Here is a 25,273-nt window from a genome sequence, read left to right on the forward strand (position 1 = left end):
TGTGTGGGTTTGCGCAGTGTTAAGCACTGCTGACCTCTGGTTACAGCTTCTTACACTTGGTTAGCCTCTACAATGCTTTACCAGTGCAATACTTGCATACTGGTAGCCAAACATGCTTACACCCGCTCACTCCCGCACTTGCAAATGCACTGACATTTGTGCTTGCATCTGACACTCACACCCCTGGGCGGGAGTGAGGACCACAATATTACCTTGTGATGCCTATTACATTAGACTACATAACTACAGTATCGGGAATGGCTGCCTAACAGGTGACGGCATGGCGTTCGACTGTACGGAATCGGCGGCATGTCCAGTGAACTAAACATATTTGTGTGTTCCTCATACAACCTGCTCTCATCTGGCTGATACATGGGAACTGAGACTCATCAATATAGACAAGTAATTGGGTTTTTGGAGCCACATCCATCGGCCGAGTCATGCTACCACATACCTATTATAGGTTTGCCACTTTTTCAATTGGCCAAGATGGGACTTTAGGGTTAACACCTGTCCCACTTTGTGAGGGACAGTCCCTCTTTAGGCAGTTGTGTCCTACAAAAATAATTAAGACATAGCAAATGTCCTGAGATTACTGGACAAAATGATATCCTATGTTTCTTTAATAGTTGCATAAAACAGTTATTTTATATATGAACCCTCTATATGTTATGTGAAGTAGCATAAGCAATTCAAATGTTACTAGAATAAACTTTTATTTGTGCAAATAAGTAAAATTCTGTACTATGCACGGCTGTAGGTATGTTTTGTCTGGGAAAATCTGACATTTCTACAGAACATGTCCCACTTTGGGCATTTGAAAAGGTGGCAACCCTATAGGACCTTTATGTATAGGCGTCAAATTTTGCAGGGCAAAACATACCCACAGCCAATACAAAGGAGAGTACTTCAATGTTTTGCCTAAATAAAAGGTTATTCTTGTAGCATTATAGTTGCTTATACTGTTTCTTATAACATTTAGGTGTTTCAGATACAAAATAATTGTTTTATGCAATTACTACAGACAATATAGGAAATCTTTGTCCTAAATCACAGGACATTTGCCATAATTACAATTATTTTGCAGGACACAACTGCCCAAAGAGGGACTGTCCCTCACAAAGGTGGACAGGTGGTAACCCCGACCCTATTGTTCTATCATCTTTCTAAGGTAGTCGGCAGAATATGCGCTTTTTCTCACTAGAAGACCTCTCATACGAATGGGGAAGAATGAACACTGAATTAGGGACACTGCATAACAACCTGAGGGACACATTTAGAAGTTTGGCGCTATTAACCTGACACATTGACAGACCCATATGTATTCATATACATTGTCTGAGGTACATGCTGTTTATGACTCTTACATGTTGTCATTATTCATTACGTGTATTCCGCCAGCTTTCCTCCTAATATCACTAGTTCTAGGAGGGTTTAGCTGAGACAGAGTTAGATTCTGATTCGTAATCACGGACGTCCCTGGTAATCGGGGACAGTTCAATGATATGGTCCCTATGTGTTCCCCCAATGCTTTACGGACTAGCCAGTGGATGTGCTCTTAAGGTTTGGGAGGTATGGGCGCCTGCTATACCTACATTGGAATATTACTTATATCCATGGGGCAGTTCTAATATGGCTCTGCCAGCCAACATCTGCATGCCTAGGCCCATAATCGCATACCCATAGTTCCCCTACCTGCCACTCCTCTACAGTACTCATCCTTACTGTGGGTGCAGGTGGGATATAAACACACCCCTACAGAATGCCCACTCTCCCCGTGGCGGGACACATGTCGTACGTTGGGTCAACCCATGTGTTATCAGGCTTGCACAACCTACTGGTCCATGTACATCTACAGCCTGGTCGCATCAATCATTACAGGGCCTGGCTCCAATCACTAAATTTTTGGTGTCCCACAAGGGACATCGCTGTCCATGTTTCAAGTGTAGACCTTGCAATTCTCTCCCACTGGTAGTTTCCTGCCAGTGGTCTGGGAAGCAGTGGTGTATTTACCTTTATTGTGTGTCTGTATGTCTCACCGGCCTAGCTGGGGGTGGGGTGGGGGGGTAGACATTTGTTTATTGGACCTCCCACCAACATATGCCCTGACTGAACATATGTTACCCGTAACTGCTGTATCATATCCTAGGTATATACATGTGTATATTTACTGTAACATATATATATTTATTTACATTAATATGTACAGATATATATGCATATGTATGCATACATGTATATTCATATCGTACTGTTTTATATATATATATATATATATATATATATATATATATATATATATATATGTATGTATACATTCGTACTACAGCGAGGGAGAAGCATAACTCTATCTCGCTATGGGTACATATAAACACACATAGCTCTACTTATATATGTCTACATCTGGTTATTCTGTTCCATGCCATATTGACTACACTTTGCTTTAGTGGGTCTCACAGTGGGTGTGGCTGCTCGTTGGGCGACGTCTCTGCCCAACGAACACATTCGCTTGCATCCCTAGGGCTGTCCATATTGGCCAACATCAGCCAACACCTGCACACCTAGACCCATAAGTAGCTACCCATAATTCCCCCACCCTCGCCTTCTCGACAGCACCCATCCTTACTCTGGGACCTGGTGGGTTCTGGACATGCCACTATACGCTGCCCACTCTCCACTTCATGGGACCCATTTCATACAATTGTCTCAGCCCATGGGTAATCTGGGTTACCCACCTTTGTATTCCAAGTCTGTATACACCGCAGACAAACTGGACAATCTACCACATTCCTATGGTTTGGCCAATTTTTGGGGTGTCCCGCAAGGGACGCTCCAGTATGTGTTCCATGATTAGAATCCACTGGTTTACTGTGTCTCCCCCCCAGGTGTATCCTGCCTGTGGTCTCAGGAGCAGTGGACACTTTACATTGCTTGCGTGTCTAGTTCCCTTGTCCGGCTGTGGGGGGGGGGGTGGAAGGGCATGCTGCGTGTGTCATGTGTCTTGCCTGGGCTTCTCACTTCCATTGCCATAGCCTGTGAACAAATGTCATTCCTGTGTGCTTTTTCCTGTCATAGCTGTATATCTCTATATATCTACGCACACACACACACACACACATATATATATATATATATATATATATATATATATATATGTATTTATATATGTACATATATGTGTGTGTGTGTGTGTGTGTGTGTATATATATATATATATATATATATATATATATATATATATACACGTATATGTATGTCTGCAACCATATATATATGTATATATATATATATATATATATATATATGTGTATATGTATATGTCTATACATATATACATCTGTCTGTCTGTAAACCAATACATTCCCCGCTCATACACAATTACACATGTGTAATGGTGTTTATATATGCATCACTAGCATACTAGTGCCTTATTCAATATGACACCGACACTTCACTCCAGTTATCTTTTAATCGGTATTTAGCACAGTATACAGCGGACAGATGTCGCAATATGTTCATGTACGGATTACTGATGATAATTGGAATGTGATACAGTGTGATTCGTCCCATGCCTCTTCTGCACAGCCTAATATTCCATCTACTGTCGATGTTTGTATGTGCACATTCCTATTATTTATGTCAACAAATGGAATGCATGTGTTACAGAGAATGTACTTCAGCATATTGTTGTCTGCATGTATGTATGTATGCATATATACCTATTATGAACTAGCTGACCTCCACAGGGCGGTCCATTAGAACCCAGTCATCCAACCCTGGCACGCTTGGATCCATAATTGCATACCCATAGTTCCTCCACCCCACCCGTGTTGAATTTACACGTGTAACATCCATTATCCACTTGTTATTGCAGCCATGACACACTTTTACACATTGCCCTCTCCAGGGGGTTTGGAGCCCTACACATATTTTGTCCCACCTCGTGTATTCACAGGCTCTCCCACCATGTAATATTTGCACATAGGTGCCTTTCCTGGGGTTATGGATTACGGCCATTTGCGCATTACAATTTTTGGTGGTCCCAGCATGGAGTACATTCCATCTGTGTGTAAAGTAGACTTAGCAATTCAACGATGTTACTCCCACTGGTAAAACCCTGCCTGTGGTGTGAGTAGCGGTGCTCTGCTCAATCCTGGGCAGCTTTTTATGACATACACTGACAGCACTATATAATGCCATATTTGCTCTTGATTCACTTCACATCCCTTGTGTATGCTTTATTGTTACGATGCTCATTCTTCATATATATATATATATATATATATATATATATATATATATATTTAATGATGTAGATATATATATATATATACATATATACACACATATATATATATTAAATCTGTACATACAAAAATACATTTCCTATGCTGGGCACTACTTACACCCGCGCAGGTGCACTCGCCTATGCTTACTGTGCATTACATATGTTTACTGTTGCTTATTTGTGCTTACTTGTGCCTTATTCATTATGACAGTACCACTTTGATTGAAGGGATCTGGTTAATAGTCCCATTCGATATACACATTCACTTTTACATGTTTTAATGCCGGCTTTACAGCAGAGCAACATTCATTCCACAAGGAAAATTATATGTGCTATAATCAAACTTGAACCTTGAATGCCTGTTCGTTCGGCGGATGTTCTAACCACTACACTATTGGTGTTCTGCTCCATTTAAATGTATACCCATGGTTTATAGTTAGCTGAACACACACCTCAACACTTCACTTACACAGTAGGCATTCATTTCCCTATTGGGAAAACCGCACTACTCCACATGCACCATTCTCTACTGCTCTGGACCCATGCCGCATGTTGACTCACTCTGAATATATTCAGACCTCCAAAGCCTATAGTCCTGGCACATACGTGTGTTTGATTGTCAGGGTGTTCATGTGGTCATCCAGGTTTAGACTTGTCCGACTGGGGACCGGGACAGCCCTGTACCCATTTCAAAGTCAGATTTGGCACGTGGACAAGGTTACACCCACTGTTAGCATCCTACCTGTGGTTAGATACGCAGGGATTTTGGCCACCTCTGGCCAGCTTGATATGTCAGCACTAGATAATACAGATGTTCTGCTGTTTTCCTTCGCATTCATTATGAATGCTTTCTTGTTCACATGTCTGTTCTGTATGTATATATATATATATATATATATATATATATATACATATATATATGTGTGTGTGTGTGTGTGTGTGTGTGTGTGTGTATGTGTGTAGGGTTGCCATTATTGGACATTATTGGTACAAACGTCAGATTTTTCAGGCTGGAACATACCCGCAGCCGGTACATAGGACAGAACCTCACTTTTTGGTCTAAATGACAGTTTATTCTTGTAGCATTTTAGTTGCTTATTCTGTTTCGTATAACATTTAGGTGTTTCAAATACAAAATAACTGTTTTATGCAACTATTACATAAATATAGGGAATTTTGTCATTAAATCTCGGACATCTGCCATTGTACATTATTTGTACAGGACACAACTGGCCAAAGAGGGACTGTCCCTCGCAAAGTGGGACAGGTGGTTACCCTACACACATATATATATATATATATATATATATATATATATATATATATATATATATATATTTATATATATCTGTGTATGTACGCATGAATACACATCTATATAATTTAATTACTTTGATCATACTGTTAAATGACTGTGCTGTCTGCTATGTCTGTGATAACATCGAAGTTAGGTATAACTGCCATGGCTTAGTGGTAAATCACATTGATTGTGATGTGTAGGATCCTGGCATTGGGCCTGGCTGACGTGGTTTATTGTGTTGCTGGGCAAAACAAGGGCCATTGAATAAGGCGTGAATACAACACATTTCAGCTGCGGTTTTCCGTTTAACCACCGATTCACGTCACGCAAAAACCTTCTACATTCTTAAGGTGATACGACACCCCAGTTCACATTTCAATGGTCTTATATTGTTATATATATAAAATTAGCAAGATATGCTTGTATACGGATTACACGTCATAAATGGTGTGTGCTGCAGTCAAACTGAGAACATCTGCTCGATAGTCGGATGCTCTAACCACTACACTATTGGTGTTCTGCTTTATTTATATGTATACCCATGATTCATAGTTACCTGAACACACGCCTCAACACTTCACTAACACAGCAGGCATCCATTTTCCTGTTGGGAAAACTGCACTACTACACATGTGCCATTCCCTACTGCTTTAGACACGTCCCGTATGTTGGCTCACTCCAAGTATATTCAGACGTCCCAAGCTTATAGCCCTGGGACATACAATCATATCATTGTCAGGGTGTTCAATTAGTCTTCTGATTTTTGGCTCATCTGACTGTTGACTGGGACTGCCCTGTACCTGTTTGAAAGTCAGACTTAGCACGGGGACATAGTTAGTTCCAATTTTAGCATCTTATCTGTGGTTGGGGATGCAGAGGTGTGCTATATCTATTGTGACCATGTTCATTCTTTACAGATATATATATATATATATATATATATATATATATATATATAAATATATGTATAGGTCTGTACATACACATGCATATGCACAGACATGCTTATTTACATTTCCCATATCACTGAATCACCGCCACTTAACGTCGCGCATACACACTTGCATACTCGCTTACGTCTAGGGTTGCTACCTTTTCAAATGGCCAAAGTGGGACATTTTCGGGACACACATCAGATTTTACAGGCCGACATATACCCATGGTCAGTACAAATGATAGAACTTTACTTTTTTGCCTAAATGAAAGCTTATTCTTGTAGCAGTTTAGTTGCTTATTCTGTTTCTTGTAACATTTAGGTATTTTACATACAGAAATAACTATTTTATGCAACTGTTACATGAAATATGGGACATAATTATTTCCTACAATCTCAGGACATTTGCCATTTTAATATTGTTGGTCAGGACACAACTGCCCAAAAAGGGACTGTCCCTTGCAAAGTGGGACAGGTGGTAACCCTACTTACATCTGCCTTAAAGCGCCTTAATCACCCTATATCCGAATGCCACTATTGTGGCCATCATATAAAATTAGCCCTTGCATGGCTTGGAATCAGGTACAGGAACACCATAGTCACTGGTTTTACCCCTAAACCATCTGTGATACATTCTCTATGGATGGTAATTAGGATATATGACTTTACTACAGCCATTTCACAGTACTGGCAACAAATGTGGCAGTCGGGTGGTGTACATATGTATAGTACATGTTACTATTCATATGCTTCTGAGACGCATATGTATAAATTTGCAAGTATACATATTTATGAAATGGACACATACTTGAGAACTACTTATATGCATGTATGTGTGATGTGTAGCTATGCGAATGTGAAAGGTATATATTCCCGATAATGCACGTGGGGAGACGTGCATCATGGTCAGGTGTTTAATCCCGGGTCGTAGGTTCTGCAGGACTGGCTGGAGGCTGAGCAGGGTTGTGGACAACTACTGCACATACAACTTGTGTCCAGATGTCTACAGGACTGGACATCATGTCGTGACACCAAGTCTAATCTTTAGAACAGATACTTATCCCATGAGGGATATCCAAAAATTTTGGGGACCAATAACCTCACTTTTTTTGGATTTACGAAAATGATGTAGGATTATACATACAAGGGATAAATAGTTTGCAATTCTGGGACTGCCTAGGGTGAGACTGCCTACTAGATATGAGTAGGGGTCACTATGTGCAGATATGGCTGCTCCAAGCTAGCAGCCCGAGTATGGGTGGTTTTGGTGGATGTTCAGGAAGGGGGGTGTGTGCTGTCGAGGGGATGATGGGTATTCAGTTATGTGTGTTGGGGTTGGATGGCTCAGTTCAGGCCAGACTATTGTGTGGGTGCGTGCCGGTAACATTACTGCACATGTGTGTCGCACATTTTAATGTCCATATGTTTGTGGGATTGTGTTCTACAGTATGGCCTGTCAGGTTGTATTGCGGATGTGAATGTTTGTTCTTTGGTTTTCTTTCTGATTCACCCACTGCTCCCTTGTACACCTCCAGTTCATCTATTGTGCATCCTACCCAGTCTCCCCTTGGTGAATTATTGCATTACCTGTCACCCCCCACCCCCATATTCCACAAACACCATCCATCCCTTCTCTGGTTGATGGCCCATGGCACAGTCAACAGAACACATTGCGTACACTACATATCTCTGGTACCAGTATGGTTGTGAGGACTACCCTGATTTTTGATCTTCCACATGCTGTACTTCATGCACATCGGTACACGCAAATACTTATCTTTCATGACATGGTAGGTAGACCCGGGTAATACTCGTTCATCTTTGGGCCATCCTAACAAGGACAATTTGGACCGTGAATGGGCAGATATTGAGCGACTGCTCTGACCATTGGTAGAGTTGCCACCTTTTCAAATGACCAAAATGGGACATTTTTGGGACACACATCAGATTTTACAGGCCAACACATACCCAAGGTCAGTACAAAGGATAGTACATTAGTTTTATGCCTAAATGAAAGCTTATTGTTGTAGCAGTTTAATTGCTTATTCTGTTTCTTGTAACATTTAGGTATTTTACATACGGAAATAAGTATTGTATGGAACTATTACATAAAATATGGGACATAATTATGTCCTACATTCGCAGGACATTTAACATTTATAATGGTTTTGGTATGGACACAACTGCCCAGAGGGGGACTGTCCCTCACAATCTGGGACAGGTGGTAACCCTAACCATTGGGCTAGGCTTAGCAAATGACAGCAGTGCGCTAACATGCTGCGTTTCGCTTCTACTTGGTATAACAATCAACACTACAATGGAATATGGGCACTGGGTTTTAAATGTCATTTGTTCGAGGGATGGGGACTCAATATTCAGCTACGTGCCTTTGTGTTTACTTTTTATTTTGGTGTTTGCAAAACTGTCTTGCATGCTTTGCATACATTTCAGTATCCACAGACACTGACAGGAGTGATTATTATTAGAGGCAGGCTGTACTAGTCAGCATTTTAGGTTACGCATATGCAACCGACATGTTCACGCCTCCGTGCAGCGCTTAGACATGCCCCCTGCACTTGCACACATTTCCTATGTATGTGGACGTTGCGACAGCGCTCCTTCATTAATATGCATGTGGTGCTGCTGCGCCATCTCTATGCCGCTTGGTCGGTGCAAGGCTAACGCCGTCCTTGCACCGAGCTTCATGAATCCCGGGGAAACAATGTATAATCAAATCTATATAATTGTCCTAAAAATGTGGGGGATAATAACTCTGACATAAACACATATACTGCAGGTATGGGGTTAGCATAGCTGGAGTTACTGTTATAGTAGTTACAAGGATGCACTCCTGTTTTGGAAGGTGGGGGAACAAACCACATTTACTGTTAGGATACAAACAATTCTGAAGTCAGAAACTGCAATGTCTAGCCTTACTTTCTAATTTCTCTCTTGAATGATGAACCAGTATTCTGCTGAGGTAGGACTGTGTGAATGTTTCATGGGAACACGTTAGTAATATAAGTGGCAGTAGTCACATTTTAATTTTGATTCTCTACAAAACCACCACTATATACTTGCATACAGTACCAAGGTAATAGAAACAAGGATATGTCATAATACTTTTCAATAATTTATTTTTATTTTATTTTATTTATTTTTATTTATTTTACATTTGTTGACCGGGCTAGTCTAACTGGATACATGTCCATTTTCAGTAGAGGCCCGGGGAGAAAAGCTCCAGACACAACATTATACACAATACAATAACAATATATATTGGAATTACATTAGCAATTTTTAGAGTATAGAGAGAAAAGGAAAAAAAAAAATAGATCAAGCAAAGAAAAAGAAATTTTTTTTTTTTTTTTTGGGATGAGACTACTCATTCGTAATATTTGGGGTAGTTAGTTAGCAGGAAATAATATGCTTGTAAATATTAAAATTATATGCAAACCTTTGTAATCAGGAGAGAAGTGGGACGGTTGAAGAGGAAAGTATGTGGAAGAGAGGAGAAGTCTGAGAGCAAAGAAAGGAGATCAGTAGCAGACATTAGTGGGGTAAAGGGTGAAAGTGGCCTTAGGTAGTAGGAAGATAGAAGTGAAAGAGGAAGCAGTTAGTCAGGGTTTGTGCAGGGGCACATCCAGTGTGATTTTAGGTGAAGTTTGAGTCTTAGTTTAAAGAGAGAAAGGGATGGTAATTGAGTTAGGTCTGTTGGTAGGAGGTTCCAGTGTTTGCCAACAGTGTTTGAGAAAATGTTATCGCCTGACAAGTTATTAGACTTCATAGTACAGACAAGTAATCTAGTAGAGGAACGAAGTGATGTTAGATTCGTGTATGGGGTGATAAGGTTAGTGAGAATAGGAGTATTTTCAGGTTGATAAAAGATTTTATGAGCAATGATGAGTTGGGAAAATGTTAGTAAGTTTAATACAGTCTAGGTTCAGGCCTTACCTTGCAAATGTGATAGTTAGCACAACTTTAGTTCAGGGCTGAGTCTGTCTGATGCAAGCAGTACACAGCCAGTACATGGATAGGTACAGGTTGTGTGAGTTGCCTGGCATCAGTTTTAATATATGTATGTACCTAGGTCCCTAAGTGGTCATTGAATGTGTACACAATGTCTCTTAACCAAAGCAATGGCATACTGAGTATGCTTATGTCGTCCTACAGGGACATCATGTGGGGGTTCCTCCTCCGAGTCCTTCTGTCACTGTGGCTGTGGTGACCTAGGCATGGTTGGGGAGTTGTGTGTCCTTTCTCCTTGCTGATCCTGCTGCAGCAAATTCCACATGATCAGATTATGGCACATAGCACATACTGTGAATATTTGACTACATGATCGTGAAGTATACTGCAAGGCTCCACTGGATATATCTTGACACCGGAACCATGACTCCAGAAGCCCAAACACAGACTCTATGATGTTTCTAGTTTGTGAGTGTGCCTCAATATGGTGTTCTTCTGTGGGTGTGTGTGCATTTCTGATGGGTGTCATCATTCACGGTTCCAGGGCAAAGCTAGCATCCCCCAGTAAATAGCCCTGTGGGATGCTCCCCCTAGCAAACATCTGGTACAGCTGTGATGTGTGCCACATATGGAAGTCGTGATAACTGCCAGGGTTGCCCGCACACACATTCAAGATAATCCCCTGGGCACTGCAGAAGTCTTGGCAGTTGATGGAGTGGTATCCCTTGCAGTTAATGTGGATTCTACCCAGCTCACCAGGTGGTGCCTTGATGTGTACATGAGTGCAATTTATGGCACCCAGTATTTCAGGGTAGTGTGTTACATGGTGGAACTGTTGCATATTGCTGGCTCTCTCCTCAGAGGAAAGGGAAAAATATATGTGCTCACTAGCAGGTAGGAGTATAGCATGCAGGAAATGGTGGAGCATCCTGGATGCTGATGCTTGTGACACCCCCATCATGTCCCCAGTTGATCTTTGAAAAGAACCTGTATCTAATATTCTAAAGGCTACACGTACCTTAGTTTCCACTGGAATGGGTTCCCCTCGGTTAGCTCTGGCTCTGAGTTGAGGGTGACAGAGCTCACAGAGTTCTTGTAATATATCCATGTCCATCCTGCAGCACTCTACAATCTCCAGCTCATATAGCACCTGGAAGGTTACCCTGGGCCTGAGTACTCTTCTTCTTCTCGGCCTAGGCTTATTGTCAGCAGCACCAGCAGCATTGACTTCAGCCTCTAGCACATACAGATGTAGAATAGCTGCAGAAGCCCCTATCATTATCTCAGTTAAAATTTCCAAGTCTCTATGCCAATGGTCTTGAAATATGGGAAAAAGAGAATGTGGGCTGTATGCATACTTTATACATTTTTTGAATAGGTACACCATGTGGAATTGGCTAATTAAGATGCAATTCATCTGCTTAGGCTATAATTAACATTATTTAAAGCTCCTGCTTCAATACAGGGTAGCTCGCTGTACACACATATGTGCAGCAGAGAGTAACTGTGCATAATTCAGGTAAGCCATGTCAAAATTTTATATTTGTATCCCTGTTGTCATGAAACTTGCAGAAATGCTATTTACTGCAAGCTACACTTTATTTGTATAAGCTGCAATGTCACAACAGTGTAAGAAAAGCATGCACACACTGTATTAGAACCCAGGACCACCTGCATTGCAGGCCAACACTTAACAGCTGCTGCCACAGATACAGTTGCACAAAGTCCTGTAACTTGAGGGTATTAGCATAGCGTAATCCCACTTACCAGGCTTGTGCAATGCCCAGTGGTTGTTGTTGTTGTGTCTTTCGGCTTTTCCCAGTTAGGGGTCGCCACAGCAGAACTCTGGTCTGCTAATGATTGGCAGTAGATTTTTACGTACCGAGTTGCCAGCTCTGACGCACAACCTTCACCGAAGTTACGCACATTCACAAATGTTTCCACACAGAAGACGCTTTAGCTGAGAATCAAACAGGACAACATCTTACTGTGAAGCGACAATGCTACCGCAGCACCACCACCACAGTTCTGTGCGATGCCCAGTGGTGCTCAGCAATATTAATTGAATGCTTCCAGTTTCTATTTTTACATATATAGCTCATGTCTGATACTTGCGTGGTCTAGTCACGCAAACAAGTTATACATCACCAAAACCATTTGTGGAAAAAAACAAAAGAAAGTGACCTGACACCCCCCCCCTTTGTCACTGACATCCATTGGAAACATAAACACCGTGTAGGAGCCTACATGAAGTGAACATCCCTACACAGTTCCTGATGTTTGTGATTCAACAAATCCACTAATTCTTGCCTTCATTTGCATAATAAATGTGCAGACAGCCTAGAATATACATGGTTAGCAGCTGTGTAAGCTGGTCAACAGCACTGGAGCACAATTTTAAAAACACAAGGCAGGGTATTATTTTACCTATGCTTACTGTACATTATACTCCTCTTCTATATGACTTTTTTGGCAATCATAAATAAAACCATTTGTGGCAAGCAGTGTACTGCACTAACATGATGTGAAAAATATTAAAAATTACAGTAATCTGATACCCTCCCCGATGTACATCCACAGTGTCTACATCTCTCATTATATGTATGTTGTTACCTTTTCAGGGGAATTATGTCCATATTTCTGGACTTTTACATGCCCTTGCTTCTGTGTAGACTCCTGTACATAGAAATTTTCTGCATACACTATCAACATGGACATGTTACATGTTAATCTACATGGATTTATTAGAGGTTGTTGGATCACTCCATCATGCTGTTTCACTTTATTACAATAAATTTCATCTACTTATGCTGAAATTTGCATTCCATGAAAGTTTCCTTTATTGTGGGTGAGTGTGCATGATTGTGTGCTGCTACATGGAGTTTACTGAATCTAAAACTTTGTGCCATGTTCGCATCGCGCCGCAATGTGCACTGGAAAAAAATGACCATGTAAGTTATATTGAATTCCCCCCACAAACTTCCCACATTGATTGTAAGATCTGTTAAAATATAAATAATAGTCATTTTTACTAATAAGAAATTGTTGTCAAAGAATTCTACTTGCTAGTGGAGTGAAATGAAACTTGAGAGATGACTCTTGATATTTGTTGTGAGAACACATAACTACTTGGTTAAGGTCAGATAAAATCCAAGCTAAGAAGTTGCACAAAATCCCTTTACATACAAGATCATAACAGATGCCAGAGCTGGCCAACAAGAACAGTAGCAAGAAGCTAAGATGGCCTTAAGAGCTGCTATACACTAAACTACTGCATAAAAAATGCGGCAGAGCAAAGAGTCTAACACCTTTTAAAGACATTGACACGTCCCATCTGACCACTGTTTTTTAGTGCAGCATAAGTATTTAAAGCACATTGTGCTCTAGACATTTTTTCTTTAACTAGTAATACTTCAGAGCAGCTAAAGTTCCATGTACTAGAAATAATTATGATTGGTGCCACTGATCATAAAAGGTTGTTAAGACTTTTTGACACAACAATCAAGATTCATCTCTAAAGCTTTTGCTTGGTGTTGCTCTCAAACCGAATTTCTTGATATTTACATCTTGAACACAAAACTTGGCTACGATAAGACTAACAATCGTAAGTCACTATGTTAAGCATCTTCCTTATGAAAATTGCTCAACAAGTTTTTCTTTTTCTCAGTTTTCAGTGTGTAATTGCTGTGCTCCATTTAATAAAGCTGCTTTACTCCAAACAGATAATCAAAACCATTTACTATTCTTCACTTACTTAATCATGCAGTGTATGACTACCTTTTCTAAATATCCTCAAGTACAAACATTTCTTTTCCCTACACAGTTTTATACTGCGCTTCTTTCCTGATGTGCAGTGCCTTTTCCATTGCTCCAATCCAAGCCTTTCAAATAAAATGCACAGAAACAAGCCTGAATTTTCCTTTAAAGTTGTGATTACCAGATATTGCTTTCTAATGAGCCTTACACATTCAGGTAGACAAATTTCTGCTGCTTGTTATTTTTTTTATTTCTCCCTGTATCTGTGGTTGTACAAAGAGCGTATGTTATGCACTTACCATACTGTGTGCATTTATGATGGAAAAGTATATGATTTTTTTATATTTTACAAACCTAAATAAATATTTCATGATTTAGACAGGCCACTGGAATAGAAGCCTTGCTTTTTGTGAGTTCTCACTTTCCAGTAATCACAGCAGAGCCCCTCAGTCATGGTGGCTTCCCAATGACCAGAGTGGTTTCAGAACTGAGCCTGTGGCTTCCCAATGACCAGAGTGGTTTCAGAACTGAGCCTTTTTCTTCAGAAGAAAACATCACCGGAAGTGGGTAAGCAAGTATGACTAGTATGCCAGGTAGTGATTATTGCTGTTTTACACTGGAATTATTTAAAAGATACTGAACTCTTGAGTGCACACCTGGGTAACTATAGTTCAAGATACACAGGCATTTAACCATTTTTTATTTAAACATTTTTTTTCATTACAGATGCAGGTCTAGTTTTCATCAAAGAAAGTTCAGACTCTTTGCTATCTCTGGATAGAGATTTCTGTCTTTTGGAGTTAATCAGTTTCACACTATTAAAAGACTCCATGCCAGTTTCCAGGGCTATTTTCAGAAGCGAAGGATAATGTTCATAACAATGTTCATCCTTTTCACTTTCATTGTTTTTTGTTTGCTTCGTTTACTTCAATTCCCAAAAGCAGAATGCTTAAAACTCTAACCTAATCTTTGGCTTCAAACACTGAAGCTGTAATCTAGTTGTATTCCGGTAAAAAAAGCTAGGATTCCTAATAATAACAATCATGTTAGATCTGAATGTTCCCTTCTCTTGCATAAGTACTTCTGCCTACTAATCTCAAGACTCCTGCATACCCTGAGGCTTTTAGAATGCTCAGACACTAAGTGATTACAGCATTTCACATGCTGACAGTTCTTTATAGAATGTTGTGCACAAAATCAAAACAGTGCAGAGTATCTCCTTAGATACTGCTTCCCTTATTATCAGAATGCTAACTTGTAATCCATATATTTATATATATATATATATATATATATATATATATATATACATATATATATATATATATATATATATATATATATATATATATATATATATATATATATATATATGTACACACACACACACACACACACACACACACACACACACATATATATATATATATATATATATATATATATATATATATATATATGTATATAGGATCCGTACTGATCCCCGACGGCACTTTCTGCTGAAGCAGAAATCAATGAACATACTTAACCGAAAGTGCTATTCACCAAAGCAGCACTTTCGGATAAGTATGCTCGTTGTGCCGGTCGCACTACGGTGCGGATAAGGGAAAATTCCCTTTTCCCCACTGTAGTGCGACCTCAGATTGAGAATATTAAAGTGGGGGGTGTGGGGGGGGTGCAGGGGGGCTTGCCCCCCTGCATAAAAGTAGATTTATTTATTTATTTATTTCATTTTTGTTTTGTAACACACTTTAATGAAAGTGCTTTTTCGGTGAAAGCACTTTCGTTAAAGTGTGTTCGGTTATTGTGGATTCGGGATGTTGATATTTCGTTCAACAGTCCTAGAGCCATATATATATATATATATATATATATATATATATATATATATATATATTTATTTATTTATTTATGCAGAATATTGTGCTCAAACTGTGTTGGTACAGGACTATATTAAATCCTCATAACAGCTGTCTGCTGCTTCATTTAGTAAATGAGATATGAGAAAAATGTCTGAAGATACAAGGTGGTAGCTTAGGAGAGGGATGAGACACTAGGCTTTAGTATAAATACTGCTCATTTGTTCAGCCAGCATGAAGAAACAACAGGCTAAAATGCAGAGGTATGTGTCTAGAATGTACAAGGCTGACATAAGATAGTTACTGTGACTGATGGGGAATAAAATAACAGGAAATGAGAAGCTGTGTCAGACAGAAATTATACACTAGTACAACACATTTTGTTAATTCAACTTCAATCTTCATTTTCTGTGTTAGTGTGCTGATCATTGCAGAAATGTTTTATAGATACATAGGTTCATAGGTTGTTGCTAGGCTAATGACCATTTGGGCCCTTACAAGCCAAGCTGTTCACCCAAAACCATTTCGGTCTGGAGTATCATGGGAGTATATATATGGGGAGGGGGGGGGGTGTTAATAGGGAGGTAACTGAGGATTTTGATGGGGGGATATTAGTTAGGATAATACTTTTCTTATTGACAGTCACTGTCCACAAGGGACATGAGGTATAGACCAGTGTTAAATTTATGAGTTCCTATACAATTGTCAAGGTTTTGTTTGAATAGATTCAGGAATTAACTCTGTTTTATGTGGCTGGGGAGCCTATTCCATAGTGTGGGGATCCTTTGGGACACATAGTCTCTCCAGGACATTCTGGTTATATCACAAGTGAAGTTCAAACCCCTGGATCTAATGTTTCTGGTCCTGTTTGTTTTGCACATTTGTAACAGATCCATCAGGGCTGGGTCTTAGAAAGCCCTGTAAGCCAGGTAGAGATCCCTATCAGCAGCCTGTAGGAGACTGAACACAGAGACGGAGCCTTTAGGGAATCAATGTAGGACAGGGTGTTCCTGCCCTGAGTTCTTCTGGTAAGTAACCTTTGTGGGCATTCCAGCTGTTGCAAGTGTTTGGTTAGATGCATACCAAAGGGGTCATTGTATTGAATGATAGGTTTGATAAGGGCAAAGTAGAGTGGTACTATAACTTCCTTGGACCTGAATACCACACTCTTACTTACAAGTGTTGGTCAAAGACCAGATTCTTTACTGCTAGGTTGACACTTATGGCAGTTTTATTGATGGAGTAATTAATTTGTGTTGACAGTCTCCCATAGGGCATTATAATACATTTTTTGACCTTTAGCTTTATGCCATGATTCTGACACCAGTCATTTGCCTGTGTAAAACCCACTTGCAAGATGTTGGTAAATAGGGGGCATCTGTAATGGCTCCCAGTAGTCTGCAAACTTGGTGAATCAGAGGCCTTGAACATTAGCCTTGACTTTTGAGAAATAGATGCTAAACAGCAGCAGGCTCAGCATGGAGCACTGGGGTACTTCACTGGTGACTGGTCTCTTGGTGGAGATGGTCCCACCGATCCTGATTTCTTGGGTCCTATCTGTGAGCCAGTCGGTAATCCAGTAGTTTTGTAAGGATTTATGCCTTGGTCTGAGAGCTTCTCAACAATGCCTAATTGGGGTATTGAATCACATGCCTTAGGCTGGTCAAGATATGCATTTACACTCGTCCTTTGGCTAGGTGACCCTCTCAAACAAGTCTACCTGATTAAGTACACATGACCTTCCCTTAACAAAGCCAAATTAGGATGGGTCCAGGGTCTATAGGTTGCCAATATCCTTGTTTATCATTTCCAATTTAATTAATTCCATGCTTTTGTATATTAGGCTTGTTAGACTGATGGGTCTGTAGTTCTCTAGGTCAGTTGATGGTCTGCCCTTGTGGAGTGGAATAACTATTGTAGTCATCCATTCACTTGGAGTGTAGCCTGTTTCAGTGCTGCAGTAGAAGAATGCCTCAAGTGGTCCTGATAAATCATGTTTTAGACTGTTCAGGAAGCAACCAGAGATGCTGTCAGCACCCATGGAGGCAGTGTTCTTGGCTTTAGTGAGTGCTGCCAATACCTGGTCCCTATTGATAGCTGGGAGAAGTATGTTGGTGGGAATTTCACCTGGTGGAGCAGGGGGAGAGTAAGTGGTGAAGTTTAAGTTGAATATATTGGCTAGTTGGTTTGCTATATCACTCTGATCAGTGAATGTGGTTCTGCTCACTTCCAGTTCAGCACACTGCTGTATGTTACTTCTAAGGTTCTGGACATAGCTGAAGAAGGGTTGTGATTATCCTTGGACTACCAGGCTATTCTGACCTTGTAGTTGGCTTTGTTGGACTTAATTAGACCCCATATCTTCTTGTTTAGTTGAATAAGAGAGCACTTGTTCTAATAGAGTTGCTCTTCCTGATTTTAGCTATGAATTTTCTTCTTTTATTATACACCCTGCTAATGTGAGGGTTCCACCAGTGGGATTTATTTCTTACTGTTTGTTTTAGGTTTATTTTTGGTAGGTATGGCAGCCACTGTGTAACCATTTCTATCTTTGTGTAGAGACTCTGTGAATAATTCTACATAGGGTAGCTATGGTCTCTGGGTTAGGAGGAGCTTTTAATTTTAACAACTGACACTTAATAAGATATAGTTTACATTTGAATAGTTCCTAACTGTTACTGGTCTAGCTTGATTTTCCAGGCTGATTTTTACTTCAAATGAGACAGATTTGGGATCCAGCATCCTATTGAGGACATGAAATGTGGGAAGGGAGGTGCGCAATGCTCTCCAATGTGAGTGAGTAATAGATCCAGTATATTTGATTCTCTGCTTGGAGCATGCACTATCTGTTCCAGGGTGTCCTGGAAGGACTGTGCCTGTGAATTTGAGGCAGTGTACATTTCCCAATCTATAGACGGGTAGTTAAAGTCATCCATGAATAGGGTGTTTGGTTGGATGGAAAGCACTTCTAGTCAGTTTAGGTAAGTGACATGAGAGTCTAGGGGCATAGATGTTGACCTATAGCTAGCCATGATATGGTGAAGCATGTCATCTATGGTAACTTGAACATGGATGAGCTCCATGATATCATCTTGTTTAACCAACCTGGAGGTTTGTTTGTTGCTAATGTAGATTGAGACACCTCCAGATTTGAATCCAGTCTGTGTTATTGTTGGTCTAAATGTTTGGAAGGCACTGTAGCCGTGAACTGCTTGGAGTACCTTCTATGGCTTTAAATCAAGTCTTGGTCACTGAGTAGATGTCTACATTGTCCAGAATGAGGAGGGTTTGAAGGGTGTGGAGTTTTTTGATTAGGCTCTAAGCACTGAACATTAACATCTTAAGGTTTCTTGTAGAATTTTTCACTATGTTGGCAATTTTGTCTTTTGGAATTGCCTAAAAAGTCTCTAAAAGGGTGGATAACATTTTAGTCAATATCCAAAAGCCTTGGAGGACAGGTGCAGCTCATCCTCCCATGCTGACACATATTGGATCCCCTTAGAGTGACACTAGAAACTAAGCCAATTTTTAAAATCAGTCATGTTATATTAATGCTGTGGCATAATCCTTGATGAAGGTAGACTGCTGCTCAATGCAAGGCTCATAGCTATCTGTGACTCATATTCCAAAATATTTATTATGTGTCTTTTCATATAGTCCAGTGAGGTATGTCTCAGGTACTTTACACCTACATGGACTATGATACATCTCTCACATACTATATTATTTTCTTTTAAATGGTTGTCTAAGAACATGAGACAATTGCTACATTGCCTAAGGTTGCTCAACTCTTTCAAGTTGGCCACTGAGACATTGGGAAATGTCCATATCCCCATTGTTTGGTTCTGTAATTGGGTGTGATGTTTAGGATTAAAAAAAAAATGTTTTTAACAGGGGTCACCTAGAGTAGTTTCTGCACTTAAGGGCAAGATGTCATATAGTGCTAGGATATGGTAGTTCTGGTCAATATGCAAACTAGCTTCTGGGGTTAAGGGCAAGATGCTATATAGTTTTAAGATATGGTAGTGTTATTCAATGTACAAGCTAGCTGCTCTATGTTTATTTCTGCACAATGCCAGACTTTGTAATGGGTTTCAGATTTCATCCTAACTTTGTAGGGATGTTTACTGTGTAGGCCTTTGCTAATATACAGGCCTGTGCAAACCTCCACTCTATTCAAACCTGCCTGCTTTATAGTAGAGAAAAAAGACTGAAAACTGACTCATATGCCCTCTAGCTAATAAACAACCATATTTTGAGCTTCCTGGAGTGATTCCCAACTCAGAGAGACCAAATAAACACCTTCTGCCACAAGATGGATGATCCTGGAATTTTTTAATGTAAAAGTACAGCAAATGCAGCTCACATATACAGGTTAAACATCAAACTACCAAACAACTAAGTCCCTGCTAATTTGATCTTCTGCAAAGAGATTTGGAGGCACACAAAACTAGGAGTTCTAACAAACAGAGAAATTAGTATTTTGCCACAAAATTAAATAAATGCTTTAAAATGCTAAAAACAGTATGGCTCACTGTATAAAACAAGTACAAGTACAGTAAATTAAGAAGGTATTCTTATTTTAGCTTGAATGGCTTTGGATAGAGTTGAACACTGGAAAAGCATTGCAGAGTTCTTTGTAAGTGAACAAAAGCTTTGCAAACTTGACTGATTCATAGCAGAGAAAAAAGTTTGAAAACTGACTCTTATGCTGTCTAGCCAATAAACAATCACAGTTTGAGCTTCCTGGATTGCTTCCAACTTAGAGAGACCAGGTAAACACCTTTTACCTCAAGATGGAGGATCCTTGAATTTCTTAATGTAAACATCCAGCAAAACCAGCTCTCAAGTACAGATTAAACATCAAGCTACCAAACAACTAAGTCCCTGGCTAATTTGCCCTTCTGCAAGGACATTTGGATGCCACAGAACTAGAATATAATAAACAGAGAATGACTATTTTTGCCACATAATTAAATAAATGCTTTAAAATGCTCAAAAAGAGTAGCAATCACTGCACAAAGTAAGTGCAAGTACAGTAAATCAAGAAATTATTCGTATCTTAGCTTGGATGACTCTGGATGCAGTTAAAATACTGGAAATGCATTGCAGAGTTCCTGTAAGTGATCAATGAGCCTTGCAAATTTACATGACTTATAGTGGAGAAAAAAGTTTGAAAACTGACTCCTATGCCCTCTAGCCAATAGTCAACCACACTCTTAGCTTTCTGGAGTACTTCACAACTCAGAGACACTAGGTAAAAAATTTCTGCCACAAGATAGATGATCCTGGAATTTATTAATGTAAATCCTTACCAATTTTCTGAGCCAGAAGGGCAAAATTTAAGGAGAACATATTAAAGTCTACAATTAGGCATCATGCCTGAGAGATGGTAGAAAATAAGAATACTTCAAAGAGTGAGAAGAGAATATAACAACTCCACAAGAGTAGTGGTCAACTATTAGGATCCAAATTTAGACCCTAAATTTCTGAGTCAGCAACAGTAGACAGAGTTCATCCATCATGCCATCATTTGCTTTCATACCCTCTTGCTGTATGCATTGGTGTGACACCTAAAGAGTATATTCAGAAAACACTCTTATAAGGAAGCACAGGAGAAACTATGACATTCATCAATGTCTTAAAATATGCCTTATATGGTTAAGGCAAATATTATTTTGTAGTCTTTGATTTTTATTCCTTCTGTCTACATTTGCATAGACATATTAACTAGATTAGGGTTCCCAGGTAGCCCTTGAAAAGAGACACTTCTGTCTTGGCAGCATACCCAAAGAATATTTCCTGGAAGTGGTGTTATCTGCCCTCTAAATATTAAAACATTGATTGTAAAATAACAGGCCTTGTGCTTGAGATTTCACTAAGGATGCCACCGAGCAGCACACCAAGCCTATAATTGCATAGGCCAGTAACAGATACCACTATTAGCTTGGGTGGTCACATGTATGTCCCCTTACACAGACCGTACTAGTTTCACTTTATCTTTGCTCTGTGGATGTGATCTGGCAGTAGTGGGGAAATTACACATTCAGAACTCAGTCAGAAATGGCAACTGGGATGTACAAACCCATCCTTCCTGTTGTGACCTCAAGAACCACAGTTACTAACTGAAGTTTGGTCACCTGAGTTGTAGTCAGAACTTTATCCATTTTTGTCACCAGCACAATTTTCTGAATAGACAGTACTCTTTACATAACACGTAGTGTACTCTAGGATGGGGTGAAAAGCCTTCATCTCATATGACCCATCTTTGAAGATAAAGTAAACAATGTTTACTAGAAAAAAAACATACATTTATAACATTCAATAAACCAACAATGTCTTATATTTAATTATATGATAGATGCATACCTAATCTACTATAGATGAACTTCAAGCTTATCTTTAAGATTGAATTCAATTTATTGTATGTGCATAGTGCTATTATTTATTTGATTTACCATCAAGTCTAGCTCAGCAAAACTATAAAAAAATGACAATTCGCAATCGATAGAACCTAGCTAATTAGGTCTAGCTTTTAAATAAAAATTAAAATGAAAGCCATGATTCACAATGTGTGTAGGTGTTTATACTATAGCTTCAATGATATACTATTATAGTGTGAAAGTGCATGCATGAGATTCATTTGCTAAAGAAGAAATACGATTTGAAATGGTCTGTGTCAGGAATGAAGAATGCATTCATTTCACAGGGCTTGCCAAAACGGTTATATGACTTTGAACCTTAATTTTAAAGCATGTGTTTACCATAGCTGTCAAGTGTTTTACTATTAAGGCATAAATAAGTTCATGCTTAATTCCACATACAGGCACTAAAATTGCATAGCTGTTAGTAAAAGAAAATAACTTAAATGCTAGAAGCATATTGGAGCAGGAATGGAATCAAATGGCTAATGAAAAACTGCAAGTGTTTCCTTTTTTGAAAGCATTTGATTTCCCATGTCCCATGAACAATAGAAATGCCTTGAATGGTGGCATACAAATGCCCTTAGCTTGTATAATCACATTCAGTCTTGTGAGAAAAATAACTTATTACAATTGTATTTGTCTTTAACCTTAAATCTAATGTGATATTTAGGGTATAAATGAAATCTGGCACAAGAACCCTATCTACCATACAGAATAAAATACATGTTTCCTTAATGACAAACTCTATCACAAATAGCTGAAGTTGTTCTGCTCTTAGAAAGGAAGGGTCCTAAGACTGTAGTTATGCCATTTGGAAATAATAACAACATAAACAATGCTTACCTTACTGGACACTAGCCCCCATCATCTTTAGCAATTACACTAGCGTACTTACAGTCATAGTTTATAGCCCCATTTACCACACACACACACACACACACACACACACACACACACACACACACACACACACACACACACACACACACGCACGCACGCGCCTATAGTCCTAACATGTTCACAATGGGAAATCCTAAGGCATTTAAAAGAAATATAATGATAAAGAGATATTTTAGCAGTAGTTGTCTGGGATCCAAGAAGTCACAAGTTAACAATTTCTTTGCTCGCTATAAACTTACACAATGAAGTAATGCACCTACCAGAAGTAACCCATCCAGCAGGACTATAATTAATAGATCTAACAGCTTTACTGAATTAAAATATCTCCCAAGTACTGTAAGTAATCACCTTCCTACTAAGGCTGCTCTGCCATTTAAATCCCACAAAGTACCTCCATGATATTAAGCATATGATCTATCCCAGAACAGAAAGAAGACCTTGTACAAGGATTAACTAAAGTTTCTAAACTGCTGTCCTTTCCACGAGATCAGTGACCCCACTTATGCCTTACATTTGTTTAAGTCTCTCATTGAACCCATCATGGACAAACATTCCCTACTACAAATGAAACACCTTAAGGGACTGTAATGACTGGAATACATTGAACTTGAAAGCACTTCAAAATAAAGCCTGCAAACTATAGAAGCAGAAGAACAAACCTAATCATCATAAAGAATTCCTCATACTCAGAAAAAAATGCAAAATAAAATTCAGAGATGCAAAATTTTCATATCTCAAAACAAAGTTGACTTTATCAACATTGCAACTTGAACAGTTCTAGGGAATGTCAAAAGATATTTTATTTATTTATTTTATTTGTAGTTTGTTTACCGGGAAAGTCCATTTGGCCAAAAATGAGCCCAATTTCAATGGAAGCTCGTGGAGAAAAGCTCCTAGTACAATTTTACAATAAAAATCAACAGTTTGTCAATTATACATAGTTCACAAATAAAAGTCAATAACATACACATTGTGTAACATGCACAATTTGAGAATGAAACCAACAAGGCAAACACAAAGTGAATAAGAAAAACTTTTGAGAGATGTGTCATAAAAGGGTATTCTGAGGACATAAAAAATAACAACAGTATGTGAAATAGTAAAAAGTATTTGAGGAGTGTACTTTAATAAAGCAAAATTAGGTAATAATTAAGAACAAGGCCTTAATGAGGGAAGGCCTTGCAAGTTCTTAAGTAAGTGAGATAAAATGGAGGGGGGGGGTAAGAAACAAAAGAGAAAAAGGTGGATAGAAATAGTGGAGATGAGTGTTGGATGACAAGTAGGATGAAGGAGAGTAGGGGTGCAGTGGAGGGAGTCAGGAAGGATGAGAACATGGGCAGTCCCAGTGAGAAGAGAGGTGTGAGTGGAGCAGGTTCTTAAAAGTGGAATGGTTGTAGGTAATCCGAATGTGAGGAGGAAGGGAATTCCATAGTCATGCAAGAAAAAAAGATAATAGAAGTGTCCCTGGAGTACGTATAGGGTTGTACACTTCCAGGAGGTGCTGATTATTGTACCTAAGTAGTCTGTTGTGCTGATGCATTTTGAAGGTGGAGGAGAGTGTGGGACAATTTAAAGGTTTGAAGATGAGCTTATGGGCAGTACAGAGTTGAATGTAGGAAAGATAGTTAGGAAGTTACAATCAATTCAAGGAGTGGAGGGCCTTGCAATGGTGGGAGGAGGAGGACTTCGATGTAGTAGCAAACTTAGAGATCTTATTGCAGCAGGATGTGAGCTTAGACTTTAGAGAGGATTGAAGATTGGTAAGGATAGCGGCACCATACAAAAGGGAGGGAATGAGATAGATAATAAAGAGGATGTGTTTGGTTAAGGTAGTAAGATAAC

The sequence above is a fragment of the Protopterus annectens genome, chromosome 1.part1, assembly GCF_019279795.1.
Source record: "Protopterus annectens isolate FY-2018-M chromosome 1.part1, PAN1.0, whole genome shotgun sequence".
Classification (NCBI taxonomy): domain Eukaryota; kingdom Metazoa; phylum Chordata; order Ceratodontiformes; family Protopteridae; genus Protopterus; species Protopterus annectens.